Source organism: Neofelis nebulosa, chromosome 8 (genome assembly GCF_028018385.1).
Source record: "Neofelis nebulosa isolate mNeoNeb1 chromosome 8, mNeoNeb1.pri, whole genome shotgun sequence".
In the NCBI taxonomy this organism is placed as follows: domain Eukaryota; kingdom Metazoa; phylum Chordata; class Mammalia; order Carnivora; family Felidae; genus Neofelis; species Neofelis nebulosa.
In genome coordinates, this window is record NC_080789.1 from 21,777,734 (window position 1) to 21,794,971 (window position 17,238).

Below are 17,238 nucleotides of genomic sequence, written 5' to 3' on the forward strand. Positions count from 1 at the left end.
TTGGATTTGGTAATTGCCACCAGAAATGCCAGGTTATCTTTTATTATTTAGGTGTCTTGGGAGTCGATAATCCTTTATTTACCTAAATTCAAAGAGAAAACTCATAAGATGTTTAAAACTCACCAAAAACTTTGTGTAATATGCTTTTGTAGAACTCTCTTTTATAGAGTTTGTTTCTATGGCCATTAATTATTTGATTATTTGCTTGATGTTTGAATTTTTTTTTAATTTTTTAAGGTTTTTATTTTGAGAGAGACAGTGAGAATGTGAGGAGGGGAGGGACAGAGAGAGAGGGATTCCCAAGCAGGCTCCACACTGCCAATGCAGAACCCAGTGTGGGGCTCGAACCCACAAAACTGTGAGATCATGACCTGAGCTGAAACTGAGTGTCAGACGCTTAACCAACTGAGCCACCCAGGTGCTCCTCTTGATGTTTGACTTCTTGATTGAGCTACCTGAGGGCAGGGATTATTTCTTTTGTATTCACAGGTGTGATCTTAGAAGGTACTGGTTAACCACAGTATATGCATGGAATAGGCAGTTTATTTAGTATTTATTGTATGCATAAGTGAATGAAGAAGATGGCAATGTGAGTGAAGAATAATACTCCAGGATGTGAGCCTCTTTTACTGAGATCCCTGAGAGATTCTGAAGAACACAGTTTGAAAACCACTACTATATTCCTTGATACAGGCTGAATAAATATGTCACATGGTCTTGCAAAAGATTTTCTCTCTGAAGGACTGGTAGTGAAATGTTATTATCCTAACTGTATACCTTTTACCCTGTCTGTTTTAGTAACATGTGTTGTTATAAGAAATAGTGCATTATTAATATTGTCATTGATCCTATTATTTACTTCCTTGTGACCTCTTTAGAAAGAGCGTTTCACCCCTTTCAACTTACTGAATAGTTTTTGCTTAAATATTGATCCAAGGATATCATGATACAATGTTCTTCTAAATTCTGAAGGTTAAAAAAATTCCTTATTTAGATTTTTAGTATCTCCTCCTTGTTTAGTGTAACTAGTTTTGTGGGATGGAATAGTAGATATATTAATACTTGGGATGTTTTACTTATGTCCTGATTTCATCGTGGTATCAAGTTGGGGTAGGGTGAAGGCAGAAAACTTAATTTGGAAAAGTTGAACCAAAGGGGGTTAAATGCCAGAAAAGGGCATCTAATCTTCTGAATAGATATTTTAGATAAGAATTCCCTGAACATGTTATTGTTGAGACTTTCCTCAACTTGTTTTCTCTGTTTCTAACACTGAAGACCAAGCTAACATACTAGTTTTCTGTATTCTGATGATTCCTGGGGTATCAGATGATCAAGATAAAAAAATCCAGTTTAGTTCCATACGGGACTAGTTTCTGGAGCTGGAAAATGTAGAGGTGGAAAGCAGCTACTCAGTCAGAATATGTGGTTGTTGTCATGGAAAACTAAAATTTATGCTTAGAGTGAAAATGTAGATGTTTCATTAGTACAGATTTTTATGGAAAGTCAAACAAAAAAGAACTAGAACGGAAGAGCATATTATCAGATCTTTTGTACTGTTTAATTTTGATTGGATTTTTATCAGGTGTTTTTTATTTCTTTTAGTTGTGGGGAACTTGATCTAGTATTTATATTTGTGGCTGATTTAGAGTATATTGAGCTAGCTAAGAAGAATTTTCCCTATATGTATTTGTCAAAAGCAAATAAAGCTATCAGTTTTGAACTTGACAACACAGTCTTCACTGAAAAAGAGCAATCAAACACATTTAATCTATTCATACAAACTGAATTCTATCCCTTGAGTCACTTAACATAATTAGGATATTTCTGCTTAGGATTGTAAAATGCTTCCACTATTTTGTAAGGATTTAAAAAGGAAGACAAAGGAGTGGCTCAGTCAGTGAAGCGTCTGACTCCTGGTTTTGGCTCAGGTCATGATCTCAGGGTTTTGTGAGTTCAAGCCTGGTGCAGGGCTCTGTGCTGGCAGCACAGAGCCTGCTTGGGATCATCTCTCTCCTTCTCTCTCTGCCCATCCCCCACTCACACTGTCTCTGTCTCTTTCAAAATAAATAACCATAAAAAAGGGAAGACAAAAATACCTATTTATAAAAACCTAGAATTATTGATGTCTTTTGTGTATTGAAAATTTGAGTTAGATGATAGAGAATTTGGTTTACTTTGAAGTTATACATTTAAAATAAATTCTATAGCATGAAGATGGGACTTTCAAGTTACTAGGAGACTTAAGATAAATTTTAGAGAAAAGAAAGAGTTTATAAGAATAACTCCCAAGATAAATGGTATTTTTTAATCTATATTTTTATATTGAGGGGAGGGAGTAGAAAAGAAAACCTCTATACTAGGCCCTACTAAGTGGCAGCTTCTTGTTCCATAGGATTAAGCAGTCTACATATTTAATGCAATCCCTATCAAAACCCCAACAGCATTTTTCACAGAACTAGAACAAATGATCCTAAAGTGGATATGGAGCCACAAAAGACCCCGAAAAGCCAAAGCAATCTTGAAAAATAAAAGCAAAGCTGGAGAAATCACAATCCCAGATTTTAAGATATACCTCAAAGCTGTAGTGATCAAAGCAGTATGGTACTGGCACAAAAATAGACACATAGATCAGTAGAACAGAATAGAAAATCCTAAAATCATGATTAGGTGGTCAGTTAATCTTCAACAAGACAAAAATATGCAGTGGGAAAAAGTCTCTTCAACAAATTGTGCTGGGAAAACTGGACAACTACATGCAAACTGATGAAACTGGATCACTTTCTATCACTTTCTTACACCATACAGAAAAATAAACTCAAAATGAATTCAAGACCTAAATGTGAGACATGAAACAATAAAAATTCTAGAAGAGAGCACAGGCAGTAATTTTTCTGACATTGGCCATAGCAACATATTTCTAGATATGTCTCTTGAGGCAAGGGAAACAAAAGCAAAAATAAACTATTGGGACTACATCAAAGTAAAAAGCTTCTACAGCAAAGGAAACAATCAACAGGATTAAAACTGGGAAAAAATTTGAAACTGACATATCCAATAAAGGCTTATTTGCTCAAATATTTAAAGCACTGATACAGCCTAACACCCCCCCCCCCAAATAATCTAATTAAAAAAGGGCAGAAAACACAAACAGAAATTTCTCCAGAGAAATGGCCATTGAAATGGCCAACAGACACATGAAAAGATGCTCAGCATCACTCATCATCAGGGAAATGCAGATCAAAACTACAGTGTCATATCACCTCACATCTGTCAAAATGGCTAACATGAACAACACAAGAAACAACAAGTGTTCGTGAGGATGTAGAGAAAAAGTGACCTTTATGTACTGTTGTTGATGGGAATGCAAACTGGTGCAGCCACTGTGGAAAACAGTGTGGAGGTTCCTAAAAAAATTAAAAATAGAAGTATATGATCCAGTGATGCCACTACTGGTTATTTACCCAAAGAATATGAAAACACTAATTTGAAAAGATATATACACCGCTGTGTTTATTGCAGCATTACTTATAATAGCCAAATGATTAAAGCAGCTCAAATGACCATGGATAGATGAATGGATAAATGCTGCAAAAGATATCAACCATATATCATATAACCTTACTGAATCTGTAAGAAACTGTACTTGCAGTGAAACCAGTGAACCTAAATCACTGTTGATAATATGGGTGTCACTTATAACACAATTATTAAGAAATGTTTCTGAAATGTCATAAAGAGGAAATAATACTGTAGCATTAAAGTTCCACATTATTTGATCAAGACTTTGGGGTCAAAGTAAGAAGAGAAAAATGCAAATTATGCTTTGTTAAGCATGAATATAGTTATAACCTAATTCTTGACATCAATAAGAAATACAGGTTTAATGTATTTGTAAAAACAAAAGGACTAATAATAGAAATAAAATGTTAAGGAAAAGTTTTAAGAAAGGAATAAAGAAATGAAAAAAGCTTGATTACAAAAACTAAAGAAAGAGTACAAAGAACAGGAAAGGATAATAATGACTAGGTAAAATTCAGTCACAGGAATAATACCAAATGTGAACACATTAAAAGACAAAGCTTTTCAGATTTTAGACCAAAAAAAGCCAACTGCAGTTATCACTGTTTTTAAGAGATGTGGCCAAGATAAAATGACAGAAATAGAAGGAAAAAAATGGATAGTCAACACTATACCAGTTAAATGAAAAGAAAGAGAATGCTTAGGTAGCAATATTAATAGCTAACAAAATTCAAGATGAAGAGCATTATATAACATTAAACTGTAATTTTTTGGTAATAAAATATGTAATCCATAAAGATGATACATCATTCTTTTGCTTAACTGAAAAATGTAACAAAACTTATGAAGCAAATTTAGAAATACAAAGAAAATTTGGTTACAGTTCAATCACAGGCTTTCTCTTCCTGTTCTCCACCATGGTGCAGGGTCAAGATGAAAAGGATAACCCCTTGCAGGAACTTTGCATCTGCAAGCTTTGCCTCAACATCTGTGTGGGGGAGAGTGGAGAGAGACTGATCCTGGTGGCTAAGGTGCTGGAGCTGTTTACAAGACAGACCGCTGTGTTTTCCAAACCTAGATGCACTATTAGGTCCCTTGGCATCAGGAGAAATGAAAAGATTGCCATCCTTCATAGTCTGTGGGGCTAAGGGAGAAGAAATCCTGGAGAAAGGTCTAAGGGTGAGGGAGTTGGCGTTGAGAAAAAGTAACTTCTTCAATATTGGAAACTTTGGTTTTGGGATCCAGGAGCTCATGTCTCTGGGGATCAAATATGACTCAAGAATTGGTATCTATGGCCTGGACTTCTTTGTGGTGCTGAGTAGGCCAGATTTCAGCATCATAGACTAGAAGCTCAGGACAGGCTGTGTTGGGGCCAAACATAGAATCAGCAAAGAGGAGGCCGTGCACTGGTTCCAGCAGAAGTATGATGGGATGATGGGATCATCCTTCTTGGCAAATAAATTACTATTTCTATATAAAACATCAGTAAAAACTTTTCAGTGAAATGTGGAAAAAAAAAGTTCAACCACAGTGATATACTGTGTATGGTAACATTTCTTAGATTGTGATGATGAAGTAGAAAAGCTAAGGGTATAGATGGTATGAATTATGCAATTAGTAGTTTTAAAAATATACATCTCACCTTTAAGAACAGAGAATATACTTTTTAGTGCTTATGTAACAGAAGAAAATTACATACTCGTTTTTAAAGAACATCTAAATAAATTTGAAGTTGAATAATTATTCTCTCTGACTATAATGTGGTAAAACTATAAACACATCATTAAGAGACAACAAATTTAAGCACTTATAAATTTAAAAGCAAGCACTAATTTTCAGGGTGAAAAGGAAATCAAAAGTGAATTTTATAAAGTATATATATAATAATTGAAATTAAAATATGACTTGTCAAAACCTAAGTGATATGGACAAAACCTTACTCAGTAGAAAAGTGATAGCATGTTATGCTTTTGCTTTCAAATAGGAAAGAATAAAATAAGCATTCAACTAAAGAGCTAGAAGAAAGAATACAACAATAATTGTATGATGAATTGTTATAGTTAAGAACAGAAGGTAATATGTTAGTAAACAAGTACATGAATAAATAACTCATCTGGTAGGTGTTTGATAAAAATCAAGTTAACTGGGGGTGCCTGGGTGGCTTAGTCGGTTAAGTGCCCAACTTCAGCTCAAGTCATGATCTCACAGCTCATGAGGTTGAGCCCCACATCAGGCTCTGTGCTGACAGCTCAAAGCCTGGAGTCTGTTTCCGATTCTGTGTCTCCCTCTCTCTCTGCCCTTCTCCTGCTCATGCTCTGTCTCTCTCTCAAAAATAAATAAACATTAAAAAAATTTAAAAAATCAAGTTAACTGTATCTTTGAATATGACAATAAAATAGACCCACCTAGGCATATGAAAGAAAAAATAGTACAGAACATTAGGAATGAAAATGGTGGTAGAATTGCAAATATAGAAGATAAAAAATATAAAAATATGTAGTTTTTATTCAGTAAGAAAACATAAGTGGAAATAATTAACTTCTTAAAAAATGTCAATTATGGAATTGATGCATGTCAAGGTTGACTGTATTGATAGATCAGTAACCATTGAACACATTGGAAATTTTAAGGATTTACTCTACAGAAGTGCTAGTACTAGATTATTTTACATGTGTGTTCTTTTAAATTTTCAGGTAACAGACAATTTAATTTCTGTTGGTTGATTAGAAAAAGACAGAAAACTCTTCAGTTTACCTAACTCTCATATCAAATTGAAATGAGATAAGAAAACTGGAGACCAATTTTACATATGAATGAGGATGCAAAATCCTAAATTACAAATAGCAATCCAGTATCATGTTAAATATATATATATACACATATATATATACACACACACATACACACCATAGGGAGACAAATTTAATTCTAGGAGTGTAAAGATGATTCTTACCAGGAATAAATATGTTAATGTATTAAAAGGGAAAACCTATATAATCATCCTGGATTATATCCTAAATAAATTTAACAAACCATAAGAGTATTCTGGATTACTCTTTATAGAAATAATTACGATTACTCTGTGTCGTGCACTGAGTAAGCACTTTACATGGACTGTCTAATGTAACCTTCCTAAAACCCTATGAAGTAGCTAGTACTGGTATGTTCATTTTATAGATAAGGAAACTGAGGCACAGCATGGTTACATAATCTTACCAAGGTCATGCAGTTAGAGATGGAACGAGCATTTCAACTTTGACAGTTTGAATCATGAATCTGTTTTTATCCATTATGTTAAAAAAATTTTTTTTGAATGTTTATTCATTTTTGAGAGAGACAGAGACAGAACGTGAGTGGGTTAGGGGCAGAGAGAGAGGGAGACAAGAATCCGTAGCTCCAGGCTCCAAGCTGTCACCACAGAGCCTGATGCGGGGCTCGAACCCATGAGCTGTGAGATCATGACCTGAGCTGAAGTCAGATGCTGAACTGACTGAGCCACCCAGGCACCCCTACCCATTATGTTATTCATTGTCTTTTTGTTCATTACTGAAAGAACAAAAGCTTCTTTTAATGTGGCAAAAAGATATCCATGAGAATCCAACAGCAAAGGTCATACCAAATGGTGAAACCCTACCAGACAGGCCATAAAATTCATCAGTACGACAAGAATTATCCTCTCATTATTTTAGTGGTTCTTGTCAATGCTGTTTTTTAAGGGGAAAAAAATTCAGGATAAGGTCAGCTGATTAACAGTTCCATCTGCAACCTGAAACCCTCCTTGCCATGAAACATAACATACTCACATACTCCAGGGATTAAGGTGTAGATATCTTTGGGATACCATTGTTCTGCCTAGCACAGTATCTTTGGAAATATTGTTACCTAAGAAGAGAATGAGAATAAGAACAATTTCCACCAAAATCAGTGTTTGCATAATAGTGAAAGATTAATCTGCCTTGTGAGTTGGTTTATTTTTCAAGAATTATACTCATAGAAGAGAAGATGAGGGTGGGAGAATAATGTTTTATACTCTGAGACCCAGTGACAAAGTTGAAGCTGTGTTGAAATAGATGTTCTAGTTTTCTTCTCATATTTTCTTAACTCTGTGGTTCTCTGTATGGTTACAGATTCTTATGATCTAAAATACTGTCTTGTGGCATATACTATATATATAGTAGAGAGATCATAAATTGTGTGATTATAACTCAAGGAGTTATTTCTGCTCACAGTTGGCCAGTTCTGGTTTGCTGTGTGACTATGTTATTGCAATTTGCATCAAGTGATTCAGGGTGCATATTATTCATTAGAAAATATTTGGTTAGTGTAATTTTAGCTATAGTGTTCCCTATGTAAACTCACTTATGTAAAATGTGCATTTATGGTCTCCATTGTGACTAGGTAGTAGGTCTATTGCATAGCTTTACTTACAAGATGAGAAATTGTTACATTTTCTATGACTGAATCAAATAGGCATTTATTTATCACAAAGTCAGTGTTTTCAGTTACTTTTAGAAAGCATTTTAAATTATCAGAGTTAATCTTAAAATTTCCACATGTGGCTATCAAGCACTTGTAATATGGCTAGTCCTAATTGCAATGTGCCATAAATATAAAATAAACACTGATGTTGAAAACATTACCAGAAGGAATTTAAAAATACCTCAATAATTTTATATTGATTATGTGTTTAAATGATAGTATTTTGGATATAGTAGATTAAATCAAATATATTAAAACTAATTTCACTCTTTTTGCTTTTTTATTGTGGCTATTAAAACCTTTAAATTTACATGTATATTCACATTATTCTAGATCCATTTGGTCCACATGAGACACTTCTAATGATAATAGAAGCTCATGATAATAAACTTACATCATCACTATAGGGATAAGAACTTAACTTACAGTACTACACTCAAAAGCATGTGTACGTCTTTGCAGTTCATCCAAAAATGGAAACAAACTATTCAGATACAAATTTCAAAGAAGAGGGACTTTGTTTTGCATTGCATGAAATTATCTGATGCAATAGAAGACTATTCCTACATACTTTGACACCCTCCCTGAGGCATTCGATGCACATTCTGTATGAGTTTCTATATCTGGAGCCCTGGAGTGATTTCAAGTGTCAGGGGTCATATATGAAAATCAAGGAAAGCTGTAACAGTCTTATGTTGCTAGTGGATATTTCCCATAGGTTGGTAGAGGGCGTAATGATCAATTTGTGGAGTAGCTGTGCCTAAATCTTATTTACTATACTTGTGAATATATTGGCCCAAGAAATTCAGGCTTATAGTTTATTTAGAAATAATCTTCTTTAATATGTGAAAGCTCAGGGAATAAAACATTCTGACTAAACAATGTCCTGGTTATTTGAAAATTCTCTAGGAAACCTATTTTATGTTTGTTTTAAAACCTACTAATCCAATTTTTTTTTTTTTGCATTTGTACAGATACTTAACAAAGGAAATTAAACCTTGGTAATTAGGGATCTCAGATTGTCTCAGAACATTCATCCTGGGCAAGAATCTCCACATACAGAATTTAAAATATTGACAAGTAGATATAGGAGAAGGAATTGACTGCACATTAGACTGACACCAAAGATCTATACATTGCCCTTTTTTGGGGAATTAGACTAACACCAAAGATCTATACATTGCCCTTTTTTTTTTGAAATAAGAATGTAACAAGCATTTACAATTGCTTAGAAACTCTTGCACTTTGTAAAACAGATTTATGTTAATATAGGCCCTCTTTAAATTTGAGGATTATTATTGAGAAACAAGGGAGCACAGTGCAAAATGTTGGAATGAAGTAGAACATTAGCACAAAGCTTGAGCTTTTAAACATCAAGTTTTATTATTTAAAATATGTTTTTAGTTGGAAGCTTTGGGTCTGGCTTATTTATAGTGTTTCAAATATGTGTGCATGTGCTCTGGGTATGTGCGTATAGGCTCTGTCAATAGGTACAGTCAAATATATTTATATATATACTAAATCCCCATGCTAAACCTCCTTGCTTTAAAAAAAAAGATTGCATTCACATCCATTCTGTTTAGGAAAGCAGACATGCACTAAAGATTTTTTTTCATGCTATCATAATTTTTTTTTTCTGATAATGGGGAACTGAGGATGGTATAGGTACATGGAATCTGTAGACCCTGAATCTTATTTCAGTTATAAATACCAGTATCTTCCTTATTAACCATTTATAAGGTCTCATACAGGACATTTTTAGAAATAGATGGAGTTAATTTACAGTATTTTCTTATTTCTTTTCCCTACTTTGCTGGAGGTATTCCTGAGCAACATAGTGTTCTAGTTAACTTTAACTGAAACTTGGGTTTCCCCAAAATACACCACTGCCCTTGCAGTTCTCTGTAATGGAAATATCTCATCATCATGCATTTCATTCATGGTAGAAACTTCATTATTTTTCTCTTATCGTATCATACGCATACTTTCTCCCGTAAGTTTTATTTTAGACATATCTATTTGAATTTCCTCCCTCTTTTATATCCACTTCTATATCTCCATTAGTTCAGATTTCTTTGCTCCTTCCCTAGACATACTAGCCTAACTCTCTGCCACTAATTTGTGTACTCTGTTCACCTTCCAAATGTCACAAGAACTCTCATTCTAAAACACTGATCTTGTATCTTTGATACAAGATATCTGTCCGATAATGCTCTTAGATCCAGGTTGCCTACAGAATAAAGACTAAGCTTCTTGACATGTTATAAGTCACTTCACAATCTGAATAAACCTGTGTTTTCTTCCCTTGTAATTTATTGTCTTTTTGTTTTTCCTTGAATACACGATAATTTTGACTCTTCAAATAATTCAGAGGTGAATGATGTATTTTTGCATGCATTTTTTTCTATGTTAATGCAAATCTTAGACAATGGGAATAATAACAACATCTGTCTTTTAGTTGTGTGGATATAAATCAGTTAATACATGTAAAACATTTAGGATATTGGCACACAATATTCTGAAGTTTGTTTTTTTCACTTAATATGTTTTAGTTAACTTTATTTATTTTTCCTTCCAAATTTTTACTTAAATTCTAGCTAGTTAACATACAGTCCAGTATTGGTTTTAGGATTAGAATTTAGTGATTCTTCAATTACATACAAATGTTTTGGTTAACTTTTAAGGTCAATACATATAGATCAAACTAACTTTAGTAGTTGATATTCCGTGGTTTAGGTGGATCTTAATTTTTCCCTTTTTGAAGGTCATTCATCTGCTTTTTTTTTTTTTTTTAAATTTTTTTTTTCAACGTTTTTTATTTATTTTTGGGACAGAGAGAGACAGAGCATGAACGGGGAAGGGGCAGAGAGAGAGGGAGACACAGAATCGGAAACAGGCTCCAGGCTCCGAGCCATCAACCCAGAGCCTGACGCGGGGCTCGAACTCACGGACCGCGAGATCGTGACCTGGTTGAAGTCGGACGCTTAACCGACTGCGCCACCCAGGCGCCCCTCATCTGCTTTTTTTTATAGTACTAAAATTATACAGTAACTAGTTTTGTATCTGTAGTCTTCATATTAGTACTTTTATTTCATAGGCATCTAGAGGAATTTGAAGAAAAAAAATTGTGAAACAAGAAGCACTGAGAGAATCTGTGTACCACCAATTATAAACAGTCCTAAAAAATATGATTCTAGTGCCAAAACAGAGAAATCAATGAATACAAGAAAACCCCTAGAAATAGACTAGCACTGCATATAAGAATTTACTATAAGATAAAGTTGATATTTGAAAAATTTAAGAAAAGATAAAATCATTCAAGAAATATTCCTGAAAGAATGTTTTCATGATTGAGGGTGAAAAATACTCATTTCTCTGCCTCATGCTATCTGGTATCCCTTTCCTTAACTCTGTCTGTTACCTGGTAGTCCAGAGACCATGAGTTTAATCCATTCCAGAGAATAAAATCTCTCATTCTGCTGTTCCAAGAAGAGCAAGGAATCTGAGATTTGATATAGATTGATATAGATTGATACAGATTTTCAACCAATGCTGCTAGTTATTTCAATATTCCATTCCTTTTTATTTTTGAGTAGTATTCCATTGTATGGATATATCATGATTTATTTATCCATTCACCTGTTTTTTTTTAATTTTAATTTTTTTAATGTTTATTTTTGAGAGACAGAGAGTGAGTGGTGGGGGCTGGGGGTGCAGAGAGAGAGGGAGACACAGAATCCAAAGCAGGCTCCAGGCTCCGAGCTGTCAGTGCAGGACCCGACGCAGGCTGGAATTCATAATTGGCAAGATCATGACCTGAACTGAATTCTACCGCTTAACCCACTGAGCCACCCAGGCACCTCTATCCATTCACCTGTTAATGAACCTTTGAATTGTTTCAGTTTTGGACTATATTATAAATAAGACTTTAGGAATATTTATATATAAATCTTGGTGTGAGCATATGCTATCATTTCTCTTGACTAAATAACTAGGGTGGAGTGACTGATTGTATTGTAGTTAAATATTTAACTTTTTAAGAAACTACCAAATTGTTTCCTAAAGTTGTTGTACTATTTTATGTGGCTACCTGCAGTATGTGAGAGTTGTAGTTGATTTATATCCCTGTCAACATTGGTTTGCGAAGTCTTTTTAATCATGGCCATTCTAATAGGTATAACTAGTATCTCATGACTTTAATTTGCATTTCTCTAAAGACAAATGATGTTGAGCACCTTTTCATGTTCATACCTGCCATCTGTATATCTTTGTTGTAGTATCTGCTTCAAATCTTTTGATTTTTTTTAAGTTGTTGATTTTCTTGTTTGTATATTTTAGGGTTTCTTATCTGGATCAAAGGCTATATCAGAAAATGTGATTTGCAAATGTTTTCTCTCAGTTCATTTCCTTTTTATTTTCTTTAACAGTGTCTTTGAAGAGCAGAAATTCTTAACTGTTGAAATTTTAATTTGTCAAATTTTCTTGTGTGGGTCATTTTGGTGTCATATCAAGAAATCTTTGCTTCACCTAAGGTGACAAAAATTTTCTAATATATTTTCTTATAGAAGTTCTATAGTTTTAGGTTCTGCTTTTAGATCTAGGATTCATTTTTAAGTTAATTTTTGTATATGGTGTGGTGAGATATGGTCAAACTATTTATTTTGGCCTAAGGATACCCATTTGTTTCAGCCCAGTTTTTTGATCGGACTACCCCTTCTTTAATCAATTGCCATAGTGCTTTTGTCAAAAGTCAGTTGCATATATGTACAGGTGAAAATGTACTCTGTATCTCTCCATTCTGTTCCATTGATTTATCTTTACTTTAATATCATACTGTCTCTCATTTACTATATAATTTCATCATAGCTTGTAATCAGGTAGTATAAGTCTCCAACTTTTTTCTTTTTCAAAATTGCTTTGGCTAGTTGAGGTCCTTTGTCTTTCCACATGAATTTTAAAATCAGCTAGTCAATTCCTATAAAACAAGCTTGCTGGGATTTTTTTTTAAGATGAAATTTATTGTCAAATTGGTTTCCATACAACACCCAGTGCTCATTCCAATAGGTGCCCTCCTCAATGCCCATCATCCACTTTCCCCTCCCTCCCACCTCCCCATCAACCTTCAGTTTATTCTCAGTTTTTAAGAGTCTCTTATGGTTTACCTCCGTCCCTCTCTGTAACTTTTTTCCCCCCCTTCCCCTCCCCCATGGTCTTCTGTTAACTTTCTCAGGATCCACATAAGAGTGAAAACATAAGGTATCTGTCTTTCTCTGTATGACTTATTTCACTTAGTATCACTTAGTATAGCACTCTCCAGTTCCATCCATGTTGCTATAAAAGGCCATATTTCATTCTATCTCATTGCCAAGTAGTATTCCACTGTATATATAAACCACAACTTCTTCATCCATTCATCAGTTGATGGACATTTAGGCGCTTTCCATAATTTGGCTATTGTTGAAAGTGCTGCTATAAACATTGGGGTACAAGTACCTCTATGCATCAGCACTCTTGTATCCCTTGGGTAAATTCCTAGCAGTGCTATTGCTGGGTCATAGGGTAGATCTATTTTTAATTTTTTGAGGAATCTCCACACTGTTTTCCAGAACTGCTGCACCAGTTTTCATTCCCACCAACAGTGCAAGAGGGTTGCCATTTCTCCACATCCTCTCCAGCGTCTATAGTCTCTTGATTTGTTCATTTTAGCCATTCTGACTGGTGTGAGGTGATATCTGAGTGTGGTTTTGATTTGTATTTCCCTGATGAGGAACGACGTTGAGCATCTTTTCATGTGCCTGTTGGCCATCCGGATGTCTTCTTTAGAGAAATGTCTATTCATGTTTTCTGCCCATTTCTTCACTGGGTTATTTGTTTTTCGGGTGTGGAGTTTGGTGAGTTCTTTATAGATTCTGGATACTAGTCCTTTGTCTGATATGTTGTTTGCAAATATCTTTTCCCATTCTGTTGGTTGCCTTTTAGTTCTGTTGGTTGTTGCCTTTGCAGTGCAGAAGCTTTTTATCTTCAAAAGATATGGGATTAGAGTCATTGTGATATCTGTAGCTTTCATGCTTGTAGTGGTGTCTCTGGTACTTTGTGGTCCTTGTAACATTTCACTCACAGAGTCCCCCTTAGGATCTCTTGTAGGACTGGTTTAGTGGTGATGAATTCCTTCAGTTTTTGTTTGTTTGGGAAAACCTTTATCTCTTTTTCTATTCTGAATGACAGACTTGCTGGATAAAGGATTCTCAGCTGCATATTTTTTTTTTGCTCATCATATTGAAGATTTCCTGCCATTCCTTTCTGGCCTGCCAAGTTTCAGTAGACAGGTCTGCTACTACCCGATGTGTCTACCTTTGTATGTTAGGGCCTGTTTATCCCTAGCTGCTTTCAGAATTCTTTCTTTATCCTTGTATTTTGCTATTTTCATTATGATATGTCATGCAGAAGATCGATTCAAATTATGTGTGAAGGGAGTTCTCTGTACCTCTTATATTTCAATGCCTGTTTCCTTCCCCAGAGCAGGGAAGTTCTCAGCTATGATTTGTTCAAGTATACCTTCAGCCCCTTTCTCTCTTCTTCTTCTGGAATTCCTATGATACTGATATTGTTCTGTTTGATTGCATCATTTAGTTCTTTAATTCTCCCCTCATACTCCTGGATATTTTTATCTCTTTTTCTTAGCTTCCTCTTTTTCCATAATTTTATCTTCTAATTCACATATTCTCTCCTCTGCCTCTTCAATCCGTGCTATGGCTGCCTCCATTTTATTTTGCACCTCAGTTGTAGCATCTTTTAATTCCTCATGACTATTTTTTAGTCCCTTGATCTCTGTAGCAGTAGATTCTATGCTGTCCTCTATGCTTTTTTCAATCCCAGTGATTAATTTTATGACTATTATTCTAAATTCTTGTTCCGTTATATTGCTTAAATCGTTTTTGATCAATTCGTTAGCTGTTGCCACTTCCTGGAGTTTCTTTTGAGGAAAATTCTTCCGTTTCGTCATTTTGATTAGTCCCTGCAGTAGCTCCAAACTGGAGGGCACTTCCCCTGTGGCTGTCTGGAGTAACTTGTGTTGGTGGGCGGGGCCGCAGTCAGACCCGATGTCAGCCCCCAGTCCAGTGCTGGGGCCAGAGTCAGACTGGTGTGTATCTTATCTTCCCCTCTCCCAGGGGCAGGACTCACTATCTAGTGGTGTGGCCTGTGTCTGGGCTGCTTGTACACTGCCAGGCTTGTGGTGCTGTTTCGATGGGATCTGGCTAAGGGTGTATTAACTGGGGTGGATCCGCAAGGTGCACAGGGGTGGGAGGGTCAGGCTTAGCTCACTTTGCCATCAGTGGTCCCCTGCAGAAGGGGCCCTGCAGCACCAGGAGGGAGGCAGGCCCCTCGGAGGGGTGGATCCACAGGAGCACAGCGTTGGGTGTTTGCGAGGTGCAAGCAAGTTGGGTGACAGGAACTGGTTCCCTTTGGAATTCAGCTGGGGATGGGAGACAGAAATGGCGCTTGCCAGCGCCTTTGTTCCCCCACCAAGTCCTGTCCTTCTTTGGCTCAAAAACTCTCCCTCCTGGCATCCTCTCGCCCTCTCTGCTCTCTGAGAGCAGAGCTGTTGACTTTTAAAATTCCAGATGTTAAGTCCCACTGGCTGTCAGAACTCACACAGTCCCGCCCCTCCACTTTTGCAAGCCAGACTTCAGGGGCTCTGCCTTGCCTGTGGGCTGCCCCTCCACCACCCCGGCTCCCTCCCACCAGTCCGTGTAGCACACACCGCCTCTCCGCCCTTCCTACCCTCTTCCATGGGCCTCTTGTCTACTCTTGGCTCTGGAGAGTCTGTTCTGCTAGTCTTCTGGCAGTTTTCTGGGTTATTTAGGCCTATGTGGGTGGAATCTAACCGATCAGCAGGACAAGGTGAGCCCAGCGTCCTCCTACGCCTCCATCTTCCCAGGTCTTCCACCTTTATTTATTTTTTAAGAGAGAGAGAGAGAGAGAGAGTTGGGGAGGGGTAGAGAGAGGTAGACAGAGGATTCAAAGCAGCCTCTGTGCAGTGAATGCAGAGCCCTATGCAGGGCTTGAACTCATGAACTGTGAGATCATGACCTGAGCTGAAATCAAGAGTTACCCGCTTAACCACCTGAGCCACCCAGGCCCCCACACCCTCCATTGTGATTTTTAATTGTATTTCCCGGATGATGGGTGATGTTGAGTATCTTTTCATGTCTCTTTTGGCTATCTGTATGCCTTCATTGGAGATATGTCTGTTCATGTCCTTTTTCCTTTTTTTGGTTTTTCTTTAGAGAGACAGCATGAGCAGTGGAGAAGGGCAGAGAAAGAAAGAGAATCCCAAGCAGGCCCTACACTCAGGATGGAACCTGAAATGGGGCTTGATCTTACTACCCTTGGATCACGACCTGAGCTGAAAATGAGTGGATGCTCAATTGACTGAGCCACTCATGAGCTCATTTTAATTGGATTATTTTTAATTGCATTATTTGTGTTTTCTTGGTGTTGACTTGTATCAGTTCTTTAAATATTTCAGCTAGTAAGTCTATATCATTTGCAAATATCTTCTCCCACTCAGTATATTGTCTTTTAGTTTTGTTGATTGTTTTCTGTGCAGAAGCATTTTATTTTGATGTAGTCCCAATAGTTTATTTTGCTTTTGTTTGCCTTGCTTCAGGAGACCTATTTAGAAAAATATTGCTATGGCCAATGTCAGAGAAATTACTTGCTGCCCTCTCTTCTAGGATTTTTATGGTTGCAGGTTTCACATTTAGGTCCTTAATCTATTTTTAGCTTATTTTTGCAGTGTAAGAAAGTGGTCCAGTTTTATTCTTTTGCATATAGGTGTCTAGTTTTCCCAGCAACATGTGTTGAAGAGACTTTTTCCCATTGCATATTTCTGCCTTCTTTATAGAACTTTAATCAGCCATGTTATTGTGTGTTTATTTCTGGGTTTTGTATTCTGTTCCATTGATCTATATGTGGTTTTGTGCCAGTACCATACTGTTTTAATTGCTGTAGTTTTGTAATGAAAGTTTAAGTCTGGAATTGTGCTTCCTCCAATTTTCTTCTTCTTTTTCAAGATTGCTTTGGCTACTCAGGGTCTTTTGTGGTTCCATACAAATTTTAGTATTATTTGTATTAGTTCTGTGAAAAATGCTGTTGGGATTTTGATAGGGATTGCATTAAATGTGTAGATTGCTTTCAGTAGTATAGACAATTTTAACAATATATGTTTTTCCAATC

At 36.1% G+C, this 17,238-nt stretch overlaps 1 protein-coding gene and 1 pseudogene across 14 annotated transcripts in view; both read left to right on the plus strand.

The window, feature by feature from the left end:
• Window positions 1-17,238, plus strand: part of ANKS1B (ankyrin repeat and sterile alpha motif domain containing 1B) — a 1,084,349-nt gene that overhangs the window by 133,351 nt on the left and 933,760 nt on the right. The gene's annotated exons all lie outside the window — the stretch shown is intronic.
• On the plus strand, window positions 4,437-5,022 carry LOC131483700 (large ribosomal subunit protein uL5-like; annotated as a pseudogene).